This window comes from Typopeltis vanoorti, chromosome 21 (assembly GCF_054136105.1).
Source record: "Typopeltis vanoorti isolate ZY-2024b chromosome 21, IOZ_Tvanoo_1.0, whole genome shotgun sequence".
Classification (NCBI taxonomy): domain Eukaryota; kingdom Metazoa; phylum Arthropoda; class Arachnida; order Uropygi; family Thelyphonidae; genus Typopeltis; species Typopeltis vanoorti.
Window position 1 is genome coordinate 92,401,278 of NC_143569.1, and position 18,407 is coordinate 92,419,684.

Sequence of the window (18,407 nt, forward strand, 5' to 3'; positions counted from 1 at the left end):
GGAATAGGTTCTCGTGTAATGCTGGGAAAATTGCTGCAGGATGTCTTCCGTGGTTGTGAATGTTTGCCCGTTAGCGTGAATTTGCCGGAGCAATTTCTCGTCTTGTGCTGCTATGCGCTGCCGATTGTAAAAGGCGGCCGACGGTGTTTCCGCCTGCCGGAGAAACAGTCTCGCGCGAAAATCGAGCTCGGCGACTTTTTTCCCTCGAAGAGCCTCGAGTTCGATTTCCACGGCTTTAATGAGCGAATCGCTAGGAATGCCGTTTCTCTGGTTAGCCCGGTACCACCCTAGCTCTCGGTACAGCTCTCTCATTTTTTTTCTTTGCGTGTGAGCTCTTTCTCTGGAGATGTTTTGGAAGAGCTCTTTTGCCTCGGTTTTGAACTGGGCCCACGCGTCCCAGTCCCAGTTGGCCTTTTTCCTTCCTTTGCATAGCAGCTGCAAATCCTTGCTATAAATTTTGGGGAAGCTTGGAGGCATTTTCCAAGGTCCTCTTGATGTTTCTACGACCTCGGGTAGTTCGATTTTCATGAGAACCATTTCATATTCTGTTATCGAGCTACCAACCGCTATATGCCTGATCGAAACAACTCGTGGCCCTAGGTTCCTGGAGATATAAAGGCGGTCGAGTCGCGTTGCGACTCCTCCTCTCGCCCATGTGGTACCCACTATGTCTGGATTGTGTTCCCTCCAGATGTCAATGAGGTCGACATTATCACAGCACAGTTGCAGTTCCCTAGAGCCACCGGTACCGGTGTTGTTGCTGCCACCAATTTTGTCAAATCTTACGTCAGCGATGCAGTTCCAGTCCCCCCCGGCTATGATATACTGAGCCCCGTGTAAATAAGGTTCTAGGGATGTGAAGAACCTGCATCGCTGGTGGACGTTGTTAGGAGCATATGCGTTAAGGAAGCGGATGACTCTACCTCCAAACTTCCAGTCTATAGAGATTAGACGTCCTGCAGCATCTTTCTGTACATTGAAAAACCCGCCTAGAATGGGCTGACGAATAAGGATTCCCACCCCCCCTCGCACAGCGCTCTCCGAAACACCAGAAGCTTTGTACGGGGAAGCTTCTGGAGAAGTTTTCTATGTCCCAGTACTGATAAAAATGCGTCTCCTGAAGAAAGAGTACATGAACCTCATGCAGTAAGATTAGGCTCCAAACAGCGCGTCGTGCGTTGACGGAGCGCAGACCGTTAATGTTGAGAGTGGCGACGAGAAAAGTGTTGTTCATTTTAGTGATTAAGAGGAGAATTAAGAGGAGAACACCAATTGCTTTCCAATTTCCGAAATTGTCCTTTGGTGATTTCATTATAAAAAATGTTATACAAATAGTATCATAGTATTAGAATAAAATATATATATTTGTACAATTTAGTTTTAATTATAACTAAAGATATTTAATAATTTTTAAGTAATATTAAACTTACAATATTATTTTATAAAAAATGCATTATTCTTTATATACAGTACTAAAGTTTAAAGTGAAATTGTCAAGATATTTTTCGTATTTTTGATTGCCTTGTTTTAAAATATATTCAATGAAAATGTACATATAGTACATGGACAATGCTCGTCGACAAAAGAAGCACCCCGCCTCGTCCTGAGTAGGTAATTGTGCCAACTGGTGTGCAGATTCAAACTAGACAAAATAGAATATATTTTTTTTAAATTTCTTAAAATACTTTATGATTTTTGAACTTTACGAGAACACAGAAGAATAGCGTAATTATAAAGGGAAATGAAAATTATATTTCAAAAAAAAAAAAAATGAAAAGTTTGTTAATTTTCTTAGTATTCTTATAATTTATTGACTTTTTCTTATTGGAATTTTTCTCACACAAACAAAATACTGTGCATACAACGATGCAGCACCGCTGAACACTTCGTGCATTTCCAGTCGACACATGTTTGAAAATACTTTATTTTGGCATAGTCCTGAAACCCTACTGAAAAAATCAAGTGTGGAACTCTTTTTAAGGCTATTCCATGCTGACCTGTTTGCTTTGTTTTCGATGAAATAATAATGTAAACAAATAGGCATGCTCGACCACAGATTTTGCTACATTGAGTTTAATTAAATCGTTGCAATACTAATATAACATAATAATAGATACTGAAATACGACTATGGGTCATAATTATTTTTTTTTTAAATATAAGAAAATATGTGTAAGTTATTATTTTAACAGATAACATATCCGTGCTTTAAAGTATTCCTTTATAATTTAGAATTGTACGCCATGAATTAGATGGAAAAATAAAATTAAAAAAAAAACACATTTTAAACAGAAACGTCCTGCAAAAATACAGCATTAACAGAAGTAGATCATACATGAAATTGAATCATTGATAATGTTACCAAGTGGCGAACAATACCAGACACAAGAATGGCTTTTAGATGTAAAATTTCTTTACGTGCATAAATGTCGCCATTAAGCCAATCCATTTATACTTGAAGAACAGGAATTTTCTGATTGCGTGAAACCTTTATTTCTTCGACGTTTAGTTCCAGGTACAAAAAAGGCAACGAGGTGAGTAAAGAATTCCCAGCGTTATTTATTGCTTTAAAACCTAAGAGCGTATAAGGAGTATCAAGAATATCAACTTTGGGGAATGTGGAGAGATTTTATTTTGAAATCTTCTAGTTATTTCTTTAACAGACAGCCTTAACTATAATACGTATGGAAACTACATAAACAGGGACAATGTAATGATAGGGACTAAATATAATAAATATAAGCTAATTTTAGCTGATGTACTATAGCGAATGTAGCAAATCAGGATTTCTCTGAAGTATATTGGAAATTCAGTAATATTTTCTAAATTATTTAGTACATTTGTAAATTAGTGAATGACATCTAGATACTCTAAGGAATTTAATAATAATAATAATAATAATAATAATAGATGTAAAATGCTAATTTGCATTATTCAAGTGCACTTACAGATAAACGCAAAGAAAATTTACATTTAAATTGTTTATTGAATTGAGTTGTCAGTGAATTTTATTGTTTTTTCCCCATTCAATTACTTTTTAGAAATCTTCAAATCATGTAATTCTATTATTAGTATTCTTATTATCTGCTTATTAAATTCTGTTTTTAACTGCCAAACGTAAATAATTAAAGAATCGAATTCACTTTTATCTACTCTGTTAAAAAGCTGCACTCGTTATTTAAGTGATGTGTTATCTATACAACTGATTAATAATTCATTTAACGTGAAATCTTAAAATCAAATCAGCAGACATCACAAAATAAATTTCAAACAACTGTGATGTCTGCTGATTTTTCACTCTCTCTCTCTCTCTCTCTCTCTGTCTCTGAGGTGAGAGAGAGAGAGAGAGAGAGAGAGAGAGAGAGAGAGAGAGAGAGACGGAAATAGTTCAAACATAATAAACAAACTTAACTCGAATGGAATTTAAATTTCAATTCCGTCTGTGAATTTCAATTTCGATTTCGATTTGATGAAAATGTGCAGGATTTAGTAATCCTTTGCATTTTTGATTAATTTAGTTGTAGAAAGGAGAAAATTCTTTAGAAATAAATAAAATATTAATGAAAATAAATAAAAAATAATGATTCTTATTTTAATTCTGAAATAATTGAATTATCTGCCACATTTTATCATAAATCTTTAAAACACCTTTTGAGTTTAGTATATTGTACTACTTAAACGAAAAAGTAGATCGCTTCAGTGAAAATGAAATTGCTTATTCAATTTAAACGCCCAACCCAAACGTGGCAAACAAGAGGGGTTCAAACAAGTATCACTGGGTAAAACCAAAAAGTACAGAAGCCAAAATTCAACAGCCAGCGTTCCCCCCACCACCACGAACGCAGATACAACCACAGCATCTGCCATAGAGGAAATGGACACCTCGACAGCAAAACGTCAAAGGGAACAGGTAGAAGACGAACAAGCTTCGTTTAAAAGGTTGCCTATGGGCGGAAACCCTACTACCCTCCCCACGACAGGAACAGAACCCACCCCAGCACCATTCCCTAAAATAATTCCAGGGGGAGCTACTATTCTCCACCACGTCCAAAAAGACCAGGACGGGTTCGAAAGAATCCACAATGCCATAGAGAATAGCGGCGAGCCACACTTCTATGCCCACTACACAAAGGGTTCATCAAAACCCTGTGTTGGCTTGGAATGGGACAAACTTGCCGTGCCAGATATTCTAAATGAGGAACAAAACTCCTTTAGGAACTCCATTCTAGCCGCCAATATGGGCTTACACGACAGCCACATCACAGCGCTATACCAAGCACTAATCAAAATAGTTACCGAAGAGACACTAAAATTCTAATTGTCCCTCCCTATAACTACACCACTAAAATGAACAACACTTTTCGCGTCGCCACTCTCAACATTAACAGTCTGCGCTCCGTCAACGCACAACGCGCTGTTTGGAGCCTAATCTTACTGCATGAGGTTCATGTACTCTTTCTTCAGGAGACGCATTTTTATCAGTACTGGGACATAGAAAACTTCTCCAGAAGCTTCCCCGTTCAGAGCTTCTGGTGTTTCGGAGAGCGCTGTGCGAGGGGGGTGGGAATCCTTATTCGTCAGCCTATTCTAGGCGGGTTTTTCAATGTACAGAAAGATGCTGCAGGACGTCTAGTCTCTATAGACTGGAAGTTTGGAGGTAGAGTCATCCGCTTCCTTAATGTATATGCCCCCAACAACGCCCACCAGCGAAGCGGGTTCTTCATGTCCCTAGAACCCTATTTACACGGGGCTCAGTATATGATCGCCTGGGGGGACTGGAACTGCATCGCTGACGTAAGACTTGACAAAGTTGGTGGCAACATCAACTCCGGTACCGGTGGCTCTAGGGAACTGCAACTCTGCTGTGATAATGTCGACCACATTGACATCTGGAGGGAACATAATCCAGACACAGTGGGTACCACATAGGCGAGCGGAGGAGTCGCAACGCGACTAGACCGCCTTTATATTTCCAGGCACCTTGGGCCACAAGTTATCTCGGTCAGGCATATAGCGGTTGGTAGCTCGATAACAGACCATGAAATGGTTCTGATGAACATCGAACTACCCGAGGTCGTAGAAACATCGAGAGGACCCTGGAAAATGCCTCCAAGCTTCCCCAAAATTTATAGCAAGGATTTGCAGCTGCTATGCGAAGGAAGGAAAAGGGCCCACTGGGACTGGGACGCGTGGGCCCAGTTCAAAACCGAGGCAAAAGAGCTCTTCCAAAACATCTCCAGAGAAAGAGCTCACGCGCAAAGGAAAAAAATGAGAGAGCTGTACCGAGAGCTAGGGTGGTACCGGGCTAACCAGAGAAACGGTATTCCTAGCGATTCGCTTATTAAAGCCGTGGAAATCGAACTCGAGGCTCTTCGACGAAAAAAAGGCGCCGAGCTCGATTTTCGCACCAGATTGTTTCTCCGGCAGGCGGAAACACCTTCGGCCGCTTTTTATAACCGGCAGCGCATAGCAGCACAAGATGAGAAAGCGGTTCGGCAAATTCATGCTAACGGGCAAACACTCACAACCACGGGAGACATCCTGCGGCAATTTTCCCAGCATTACACGAGAACCTATTCCGACGAAGCTGAGGAGACAGGCGACTTCGGAGTGTGGAACATTGACAACATGCCTGAACACCTCAGAACTCTTCAAAAGAGACCAATCACTTCGGAAGAGGTTACTCGAGCCTATAAACAGCTTAAGCTACGGAAAACCCCTGGCCTGGATGGGTTAGGCGTTGAGCTCTATCGCTCAGCCTGGAACTTCATCTTGCCTATCCTGGTCTCACTATTCAACAGCTTCCTATTCACTGGTGATGTGCCTGCTGACTTCGTTAGCGGGTACACAATTTTCATCCCCAAGAAAGGGAGAGACCTAAATAGCATGGGTAGCTGGAGGCCCATTTCCTTGACTAACACAGACTACAAATTATTCGCAAGAGTGATTTGTAACCGTCTGAAGTTGGGCATTGGGAATGTGCTAACCAGCACTCAAGTATACGGAGTTCCGGGAAGATCGATGGCACTCAACCTCTTCCTGATAAGAGACCTTCTTCGCTTTGTGACGAACAAGGAACTCCCACTTGCACTCGTATCAGTAGACTTAGATAAAGCGTTCGATAGTGCAAAGCACAACTTCCTGCACTATATCCTAGGAAAGTCGGAGTGGCGGCCTGCGTAAGGGAAGCAATCAAAAGCATGTACGGTAAAACAACAACGCACATTGCGATTAATGGCTTTCTTTCAGAACCCATTCCCATACGTAGAGGGGTTCGGCAAGGCTGCCCCCTTAGCCCCCTTCTTTTCTCTTTAGTACTAGAGCCTCTTCTAAAAAAAATTGATGAGACGCGCGCAGTAAGAGGAATACCGCTACCCTTAGGCTCCAAACAGAGCAAAACTGTCGCATATGCCGATGACATTGTCGGAACCCTTAGGGATTCCGAATCGATTTACATCTTCTTCGGCATACTGCGAGAGTTCAGCGTGCTCAGTGGTCTTCACACCAACCCAGAAAAAACAAGAATCAAAATTTATGGGAAATTCGACCCTGCCAGTCTTCCGTATGGTCTGAAACCCACAACCGGCCCATTAACAATACTAGGAATTCCCTTCCTAGAGACCCCAGTGTTGCAAACACAACACTTAATAGAAATGTGTTGCGAAAAACTAAAACCCTTCAGTCCCAACTACCTATCATTCGAAGGTAGAGCAACAGTTATCAAAACAGTCCTAAAACCGATGTTACTGCATACCATTAACCTCACAAACATAACAGACACACAAGACAACGCCATTCACAAACATATCACTAATTTTTTCTGGAACAACAGGAAACACGAGGTGCGCAGGGCATTTCTCCATCTCCCCCCCACACAAGGGGGATTCGCCCTGCCAATTCTCAAATACTGCCACCTAACCAACACTGCTCAGACCATACGGAAAGCACTGGCATCAAATCACCCTTCCGGCAATCTGATGAAATAATTCTTAGGATTTTTTCTACCCTACTTCCGGATCACTGGCCACGCCGGACCATGTGCAGAGACGGTGCCTGAGTGGTACTACACAATATGTAAACTTTTTAAAAAATTGGCAACGGATGGAGTTCGAGTGCTTCAGCTCAGCCCAAGCAAGCTGTACTGGAAAATTTTTGACAGCTTTGACTGGGAAAAACCCGATCTGGGCACAAACGAAGAGGTGCTGTTCACCAACATAAAAAACAGCTGGGGGCAACCATTTCACCGGGACTTAGCCTGGAGAATCGCCTACGGCAGACTCCCGGTGAAACTCGTAAAATCAGCTTACAACCCGCGACCATGCAACCCCTTCTGCGACGTCTGCGGTGCGATAGAAACCGTAGGGCACCTCTTCTTTCACTGCCCGCCAGCACAGCGTGTTTGGCACAGACTGGCTGAGGTGCTTGCGATCCCAGCGCTCACATTCCCCGAAATAGTCTTTCTACAGTTTCCTCCCCCAGTAACCAAAAACAAGAAACACCTGATTTTCCTAATAAATGTGATTAAGCACCACATTTGGAAAACCAGGAAAAAACACCTTCTTAACGAGGGGGATCGCATCTATCTCCGTGTTAAGAACTGCCTCTCAGCCTACCTCCGCCGCTTCCTGGAGCAGGAAAGGTACTTACGGGGAGAAGAGCGGTTCCTGAGGAGATGGTGTGATCCACCAACCATCTGCCAGATCATACAGGGGGGGAATCCGGTTGTGTCTGCACCTATAACACCTTCAAGTTGTAGGTGTTGACGCTATCTCGATCTTCCTTCGTGATCAGCGTTTAACCCACAGGTAGGTCTAGTCCTTTCGCAGTTGAAAGTTTTTCTGTCCCCCAGGTTGGGGTTGACCTGAACAAACCCGGACTGCGAAGGCCAACATCGAGGTGGTCCCAAGCCCTTTTCAGGGCGGGGTCTTCCAGGCCAGGTCATCTCCCTTCTTTTCCTGGTTATACTGTTCTGGGTTTGCTCGGCAAACTCATTCCTCTATAGAATTGTCTTCCACATAGTCTTTAGATTTATTTACACTTGTTAAATTTGCTTAGTCTCTCCTTTTTTTTCCTTTTCAGGATTTTTCCTTTTTAAAAGTGAAAAATCAACGACCGTTTTAGAAGCACCCCTGGGGGGTCAACAGCTAAAACAGGTCAGCTGAGGCCTCTTTCATCTACTCTACTACTATGCACTCTATCTTTATTTCCTCTCCTACTATCTGCTGAATCTCAGCCTATCTTACTCCACAGGCCAATGATGAGATACGTTGAACTCACAAAATTATTATTAATTAGTGTACGATTTATGTTTCGGAAAGCGGAGCGGGGATTTATTTTTAATAATTTCTAATTTGAATGGAAAAATTAGGACAAATTACAGCATTATTACATAAATCATATGAGAGAAATAACTTCAGAAGAGGCGAATTAATATCATTTCTGAATACAGCCAGATTAACAAATAACATAACTTTCTTATTAGCGTTTATTGCTGTGGTTGCTGTGTTTTATGTGATATGAATGGCATCTTTTGCTGTATTGATTGTGTTCATACAATTGTTTGCAGTTCATGTTTTATTGTTCCACTGTTTTGATGTTTTAGATTATATGGCAGCTTGTTAAGTAGTGTGGGTATGAGATCCTCTCTAGCTTAGTGCAGTAACATACGAATTGTTACAGCATCTGGCTGTGTTCAAACCCATTTCAACAACAATGAATCAATAATGAATACGAAATGCTGACGTCATTTGGTTTTCAACAGTAATGCGAGATTTTCATTGTTAGATTAGAACCACTGAGTCCGAGGAGAAGCAGCTTCTACAACGCAGGACGCTGAGAAGTTCTTGGTGACGGGGTTAGCCTGTCACTGAGTGGAACAATGCTGAGTTGGACGGTCACTCGTAGGGAGTGGTCTGGGTGATCGCCTGATTTTTAGAGAGGTCTTCACTTAAACACACCTCAACAAAGGTCGAAACCGGTCTTGGTAGTGGTGATGAATGGCAATTCTCTAGCCCATGAAGATTTAATTGAGGGTTTTCTGTTGCTGTCACCCAGTCCAGGTTGGTGGGGGTGAAATGAATGGCAATGGTGTAGTATGTGAAGTTAACTGAGGCACGGCTGTTGTTGTTACCGCTCGAGATATGAACAAATGAGCGGCTCTGCTCGGTGGTGTGGGTGAGCCTGTCACGGTGTAGATCCATCCGGTTCTCAGAATTTTCTCAGTGGCAGGGTGAGCCTGTTACTGAGAGGAACAACACTGAGTTTTTGGAGTTTGACCTGCACTTGAACATCAACAAAGGTCGAAACCAGTCTGGGTAGTTACCCACCCTCCATAATGTATAGCGTCATACATGTCCGTAAGGAGATATTCTTTACATTATCGTAAATGCTAAGGACTGTGATCAGACCTTACTGCACCTTTACTACGAGTCACCATAGCATGGCATGAAACAAGGTGTTGGCTTACTTATGCTTGGTTCCCCCGAAACGTTTATAGTTTCTATATATATTCGGCATGAAACTTTTAGAGTCTCTATCTTAGAGTTTCAATTTATATTCGGCTTGGAAATAATGTTGGCTTCAATATCCAATTAATAAGTGAAGCCTTTTTGGATCTTTATCTCAGTAAATATTCTTTTATTTTGTTTTAAATTCTTTGCCATTTTCCTATGAAGTTACCGATAAATGCTACATCCTCATTGTAGAGATTTAACATTGTAGCTTATAATTTCTTTGCCAATTACGTGGGCTGTTCAATAAGTAATAAGACTAATTTTACTGTGGTGAAACCACTCATCACAATATTAATTTCTGTGGAATAAAGAAATGTTGCTGTATGTATTAACAAAAGAGGTTGATAGATGGCATATACGGGCTGATGTGGCAGAGTGTCACGTGACTAAACACAAGTGCTCATCGGCGCGCGTACGAGGTGCGACCAGTCTTCGAGATGGAAGCGTCCTTGGAACAGCGTTATGCGATTAAATTTTGTGTGCGTTTGCAAAAATCGGACACTTTTAACATGGTACACGAAGTTTTCCACGATTAAGCAATGTCGAGGGCAAGTGTTTTTCGCTGGCATAAAACTTTTAAGGAAGGAAGGCAAAATATGGAAGATCTTGAACGTGAGGGAAAACCTTCAACGTCCATCACAGAGACCATAATCAACACAGCAGCGATTATCGTCAAGCACGTCAAAAGGAAGCGACCACTGAAGAATGGCTTCTTATTGCACCACGATAATGCAAGGCCACATATTGCTTGTTGTGTGGTAGACGTTTTGCAGAAGAACAACACAGATATCCTACCACACCTTCCATACAGTCCTGATCTCGCGCCGTGCGATTTTTGGCTGTTTCCTCAGCTCAAGAAACCACTAAGAGGCCGCCATTTCGAAAACAACAAAGCACGTGTAAAAGCTGCGGAATATTAAAATACGCCAGTTCTATAATACACTGTATTACAACTTCGTTCAGTTGTCACTGAACAGCACAAACTTCCACACCCCCGAAATTAGCTATTCACCTCTAGTGTTCTATCATTTGTAGTTCGGCAAGGAGTTTATAGAATATCCCTTTTATAACTTGAATCGTTACTTTTGTATTTATATAAATTTTCTAGAATACTACTGTATGTCATCTTATATTTCTTTCTCGAGTTGCCTCCTTCGCTTTTATGTTTGTTTCTCTATCACCTTCTATTCGATTTTGTGTATCTTACTTGTGATTCCAATTTCTGAAACGAATTTGTCATCTTTATCATTATTGCTTTCATGTACTTCCATTGTTATTTTTCCCTAATAGTGTCAGTTTGAAGGATTTGAAATCTGAGAACGATTTCAAAGCCTTCAAAGCACATACACGCCATTTACATTAAAGCGTACTTATACGCATAAGGATAAGCAATTTCCTCATCCTTGAATCGTGGTTACGAAATCCAAGAATGCTCTGCAAGATTATTTGCGCTTAAGAACTCGCTAAGAAGCATATAAGAAAATGTTGTACAACTATGAGAATACCTCTCCTAAATATTTTCTCAACTCGTGATTTTGTCCTTAAATTTATCCTTAAAAATTGTTGCGTTGCATTCACGATGCGTCTTTTCTTTCTTTCTTTTTTTTTTTTACTTTTTTTTGTTTTTGCCAGAGGTTAGATTTATTTGTGTAATCCCATACTCTAATCTGGCATAGCATGAATCGAGCAAATTGAAAAGAATCACTCCAAACCAGCAACTAATATCGCTGCAAGTAAAGATCAACTTGCTGTAAGAAAAGATTGGCGATTCCAGATTAGAAAGCCTTCAAATATTCGATTGAAAGGAGCAACCATCTTATTGAATCATTTGCGTTGCAGAACTGCAAGTAACACGAATGTTATTTGGACGAATGCAGAAGGTTAACATTTATCCTCATGTCAGGAATGGAATGGCTTCCTCCCAGATATGCTCCCTTTGAAATGAAGAGGAAAGTTACAAATATCAGTTCCTGATGTAACCGCAAGGTGTCAGTTTGTACGGAGGATAACAAAACGAAATACTACTTGATGGACCGAAGTTTCGTGATAAAACGATGGAGTCAATCCTGTACAATGGTTTTCGATAAGTAGAATTATCAAAGTACACTTTAGTACTACAACAATCAACAGTACTCTCTAAATGCACGGCTCAATAACACGGAAAAATGCGCTTCTAATTTTCCGCTGAGTTTTAGTTGCGGTAATTAGCGAAGAAGACTTACAAGCATATTTCGATATTCAACTTCATCTGTCTCTACTTTTTATTGTTGGTTGAAAAAGGATATGCGATGCACCAATGAGGTCAAATGACGTGACATTTTACACCGTGTTAAGGTGAAAATCGGCTCAGGGGGTATGAATGATTCCTTTAGTTGAGAAAGGTCTGGGTTCGAATCCCATCTAAGATGAGTCATCTTGATGATGGCTTTTCAACTCAAATTGAGTTACCTGGTCTCATGCTGATGCGTAAAAGTTTCTTTCTATAAAATTGTTTTCTTTTTCTTTTTTAAAAATTCATAAACACTAAAATCCTACCACAATCCGAGATTGATTTTATAAGATCGTGGATTAAGACTATTGGGGATACCACGTTAAAAAAAAGCGAACCCAGTTCTCTATCTCATGCTGTGTGGAAAAAGAGTAAATGTGTGTTTGTGGTCCATGACCCCAATCCTCTTTTGGATGGCGATGTCAAGACAGAGGAGTTTCTGGCTTAAGCTTAATATTGTTCGTTACAAAGAAATCGCGAATTTTCTACAGAAGTTTCACGCAATCGTACATCTTACGGATCTTTTGTAACAAATGTTCCTCTTTGTTACCATGGATCAAAGTTAAAGGGATAGATGTACATAGTGCATTAATATCGCTTCTTTCCTTTCCAAATATGGCATTCTCACTTCAAATTGCTTAAAAGAGCGATTTGATAATCCTGTGCTAACAATTTAGTAGAGCGCGATGCAGTGCAAAATTTATTAACTAGTCTGAGGCCTTTTCCTATTCATTAATTTTAAGATGGAACTCGACTTGATATCCATTCATCACACCGGTCTGAAGTAATGATGAAAGAAATGACCGACAAATCAAGAAATTAATAATTTCTTCATTTTTCGATCATTTCTCTACCTGATTGCAGAAGTTGACCTGTAACCCCTTTAAACGCTTTCATAAACGCATTAACCATTTCGGGAGAGTCCAGTTATTGTTGCGCACAATTCTGAATCTGACTAAAGAGACATCGATCTGAAAATCTTTAGCGATGATAGGTGGATAGATTTACAGCAAAAGCGATGTGTTCAGAAATCGCTTTTCTCATCCGTCCACATTAGGGAGAACAACGATGCCAATAGTTTTAATAAATAAATAAGAAAGGATTTTAATTCGGTTAAAATGAACAAACATTTTCTTGGTTTTTTCAACCGAAGATGAATTAGCTGATCTGAGACATGGATCGAAGGACATCCCAATGAGAGCCAATGACGTACTACTCTGATTAATGATTGACACATTTCAGTGACGTCCTTTTTGGCTTTCGTGTAATTCTAGATGATCATCTTAAAAAACGCATATTTATTCAAGATTCCTTTTCTTATAAATTCCCGAATCTTTTTATTTGTAGTGCAATTTTTCCTCCAAATAAATCATCAGAATCTTTAAGCTGACTCATTGTAACTGAGAGACTCAAGTGATTTGCATAGATTCAGAAATTATACGATCGCTTGTAACGATGACAAGTGAAAATAATATTACGTTATTTTACGTTCGTTATTTTACGATCAGCACACTTCGAAGTGATTTTTGTGTTTTAAATTGAAGCTCTGAAAAATGTTTGGATTAAATATGACGATTTTGGAACTGATTTTATGTATAACATTTAAGTCGTTTACTGCGTTTACAGATGAATTGGAGGAGTTCTTTCGGTTTCCGTGATTTGTGGGCAATAAAATTGCAGCAATTCGTAACAATCCAGTTTAACAATCAACGAACAGAGGATTAAGCTCCGGAATTGTTGTTGGAGTTGGAACAGTAATATCCGATTTCATTGTTTCACTGCCATCAGACCTTAAAGTGACAGATGAAGGCTTGTGCCTTATAGCAAAGGACGACGTATCTATCTAGAGAAGAGAACGGAAACTATCTTACCAGTGCCAAATCTTTCCAGCCGACCTCTCAGGTATGTTGACCTTTTATTTGTAAAGCGTTTCTTTCTCTCTGTTCAGATTAAGGAACTTACTGGAATTCGTAATTTCAGAGTTGGGAATCTGAAGGGAGCGAAAGTAAAGTTCTTCTGCATTCATTTTAAGAATTATAAGGTTTTCTGTATTTTATAAAATGTAACTTAATTGCCTTTTTTTTTTTTTCATTAAAAAGGTACCGCTGGTCCCAAACTTGAACCGTTTGAAATAAGAATACTTTATACGTCCCGTAGACGGGCTTAAACGTTGGTTATGCATTACTAAATCACTTAAGGAATTGAACAACGTAGATACTAATATAAATTAAATTATACTTTAATAAATATTTCCGATATTTCGGAAACGTCACGTTGCCATCTTCAAAAGGAACTTACAAAAAAAAAGGCACGTGCACGTACGCAATACAACACAGTAACTGAGAATGAAGAGATGAAGCTATCGTTCTCCTAAAAGTCCCGATGGTGCCCTCTAGCGGGCTAAGTAGGTGTTCTTGGCCATTGCTCTGAAGGTCTGCTGATGTATGCCTCCCAAATTTGGGGCAGTCGCATACAACTAAATTTGTTGAGGTTTGGAGAGTTTCTTAGGACTGAGGCTGATTCCATAAATAATCTTTCGAATTTGTATTTGCTACGGTGCACAAGCTTTTTACCGATCTTAACCAGCCCTACTTCTATACGACGTGCCTCCCTTCCGTAAAACAGATACCAGGTTTGACTAAACCCAGGCAAAAGAGTTCAAACCCTCTAGCAACAGCTTAACACTCTGATCGATACTTTCTCCTCCAATATTACTGTAGCTTTCTTCCACCGTATTCTGTGGCGTGTATCCAGAGCATGGTCTGCAAGACCAGAGTGGCTGTACTTGTGAAAACGGATGTAGTCCTTATGTTCAGAAATACTGATATTCGCTTTCCTGCCTGTTTGGCCAAAGTAAGACAGTTTACAACTGCAAGGGACCTGGTATACACCAGGTAGGTCTAGGGGAAAGTGGTTGGTCTTTAGTGGAGCGGATAAGGGATGCCAATTTTCTGTATGGCCTATAACAAGAAGTCAGGTCATGTTTTTTTAAGATTTTGGTAATTTTTTCCGAGGCGCCTCGGATGTATGGAATTGTGATGGATTTAGAGTAATCCTTGTTGTGGAGGGGGGGGGGTCTGTGGTTTGTAGGTTTCAGTATTTTTTGGATTTTTTTTGTGAGGGGTAGCCATTGGCTGAGAAAGTGTTGAGGATGTGATTTAGTTCAGCAGTGTTTAGGGCCATGTCGTTAGAACAGATTAGTTTAGCCCTGTTGTATAGTGTTTTCACCACTCCATATTGTTGTGGGGGGGGGGGATTGTTGGTGAATGTATCTGCCTATATGGGTGGGTTTTCTATAAACTGAGAAAACCAAGGTTCCATCAGGCTGGCGGGTGACTAGTGTGTCTAGGAAAGGGAGGCTGTTGTTTCCCCTCTTTTTCCAGGGTGAACTTGATTCTAAGGTGTTGGTTGTTTAAGTGTGTTAAGAAGGAGAGGAGTGTATCAGAGCCATGTGGCCAAATAGCGAACACATCATCAACGTAGCGAAGTCATATGGTTGGTTTTTGTGGGGCAGAGGCTAGGGCTTTGTCTTCAAAGATCTCCATAAAGAAATTGGCCAAGGGTGGGGAGAGTGGTGAATCCACCGCTGTCCCCTCTATTTGTTTGTAGAATTTTCCCTGCCAAACGAAATATCCTGAGTTCATAGTGAACTGAAATAGGGCTGAGATATCGGGAGAAAATTTAGCTTGGATTAGCCCTAAAGTTTCCTTGAGTGGAACATTTGTGAATAAGGAGGAGACGTCAAAGCCGACCATTATGTCAGTATGTTGGAGTGTAAGGTTTTCTATGCTGGCTTTGAAGTGGGCTGAGTTTTTTATGTGAGATGGTGTGTTGCCAGTATAGTGCGTGAGCTCTTCGGCCAAATGGTTAGCTAATTTGTATGTCGGGGAATCAATGCCATCCACTATGGACGTAATGGCACATTTTCTTTATGTATTTTTGGGAGTCCGTAAATGCAGGGGGTGGTATAGAGTTATACGGCTTTAATCTGTTGGTAACTTCTACAGGCCAAGAAGTGACTTTCTTAAGGAGCCAGTGAAGTTCCTGTGAAGCCTGTGAATCCATCACCATTCCCTACATCCAAGGCACCTCGGAAAAAATTACCAAAATCTTAAAAAAAATGACCTGACCTCTTGTTACAGGCCATACAGAACATTGGCATCCCTTATCCGCTCCACTAAAGACCAACTACTTCCCCTAGACCTACCTAGTGTATACCAGGTCCCTTGCAGTTGTAAACTGTCTTACTTTGGCCAAACAGGCAGGACAGCGAATATCAGTATTTCTGAACATAAGGACTACATCCGTTTTCACAAGTACAGCCATTCTGGTCTTGCAGACCATGCTCTGGAGACACGCCACAGAATACGGTGAAAGAAAGCTACAGTAATACACAGTAGCAAATACAAATTCGAAAGACTATTTATGGAATCAGCCACAGCCCTAAGAAACTCTCCAAACCTCAACAAATTTGGCTGTATGCGACTGCCCCAAGTTTGGGAGGCTTACATCATCAGACCTTCAGCCCAACGGCCAAGAACACCTACTTAGCCCGCTAGAGGGCACCATCGGGACTTTTAGGAGAACAATACCTTCATTCTCAGTTACTGTGTTGTATTGCCTAAGTGCACGTGCCTTTTTTGTAAGTTCCTTTTGAAGATGGAAACGTGACGTTGCCGAAATATCGGAAATATTTATTAAAGTATAATTTAATTTATATTCGTATCTACGTTGTTCAATTCCTTAAGTGATTTAGTAATTTCATACTTCCCGTTATCTCTAGAAGAAAGTAGATGGATGGGGTGTTATTGAGCTATTCGCTCTGTCTGTGGGTAATGGCAATAGTCGAGCCGCAGTTAAAACTTCAAACTTCATTGGCTACAGCATTGCCATCTGTTACCCTCTGGAATTCGTTTTATGGATTGCCCCATTTCATAAATAATGTTTTGTATAAAATGTTATAGCATATCTTTCCAATTTTAAAATAGGTGTGTTTTGCTTATAACAAATATTAAAGATTTTTAAAAATTTCAAAGTAAATATCAGTTGTTTATTTAACTTGCTTAACATGCTTTCATATAACTGATAGAAAAATATTTCGTACTTATTGTAAATATTTGACATCAAATTTATCGTTTTGGATCAATTAAAGGAAATTCGGGCGTAATTTTAATATTATTTCTCACCAGTTCTACAACTGTAATAATCATAAAATTGATAAAGACAGGAAATAAGTCCTTATCCGAATTTGACAATTAACTGAGGTTTCTCATTCCTGATAGATTACTATCTCCTTAAAGAGACACTGAATTATCAAAACCCCCTTTCTACGGAACGCCACATGGATGACATCATTAGCACTCACGAATCTGTGGAATTCGGGATGAGCCTTAGATAAATACATAATAATGCAAAAAAAAAAGTACTGATGACTTTGAATGCTGCACTTGAAGGGATTTGGGATATGGGGCCTGGAATAATTACTCATTGGGGTGAAATTTAATGCAGAGAGTCAGGGACTTTAGATCATAGAGGTGGGGAGAATATCGTTGTAAGCTCAGCTATGGAATGCAAACCTGGCAATGATATCAATGACTTTGCATATTTCCATCCTTTGCATCCCGCGAAAGGTTGGAAATGTGCGCTTTGGGTTCGCACCTTTCAGTCTCTCTCTGGGGAAGGAAAACAGAAAGTTGTCCAGCAATACTATGCAGAGTGTGGATGTAACTATATGAAAAGCCAGATAATCATTTGTTATATCTCCACACGAATACCAGGAGCATCAAGAACTGAGGGATTGAGTTCGTCGCTTTATTGAACACGTTGTGGCCTAGTATTGTTGGCATTTGTTAAGCCCAATGTAAATGGTTTTAAATAGTGTAAATGAAATGAAGAGTAAAAGATTTAGTATTTTTACAAATGAAGAAAGTAATAGGAGAGGAGGGAAGTACTACTAATGATATCAGATGATTCTGATCAGTTAGGGTAGAAACGCATGACTACGGGGTTAACGGGTTAGGTTAGGTTAGATTAAAATTAGTTTGATGGGTACTAACTATGGGTACTCGCGAACATTACGATTACTCGTTATGCACGTGAATTTCTTGATTAGTTCCGAGAGAGTTTTTTCAAGCAGCATCTGAACGAAGAAACTTGAGGATATAAAGAATGTTAGATTTTACCTTAACATCAGAGTAGGTCTCACATAAGGATTCGGCTGCTTTACCACTTAATGATTCACTGTGAATAAGTGGTAAAACAACTGACGATAATGCCGTAGGTTCGTGGGGCGTACCTGATTACATCACTATTCCAATTAGGACAGGCTATATTCTAATCTACAAGGTTAGAAAATCTGATAAATTCAGATACCCTGCTAATAGTTACTGAATGGAAATACATCCGAAAAAGCATAGAATCGTAAAAATGGTTAAATAAGATGGAATGTAGATGCATCCCTAGAGTTTGAAGAATAAATTGGATGGGAATGAAATGGGTGTAGAACCGTTTTAAGGAACAGATCCATAAGAAAAAGATGATGTGGAAAGAATATCTTAAGAATAAGAATGAGAGGAGATATGAAATACGTAAAGCACAGACCAGAAAACTTATGAGTATTGTGAGGAA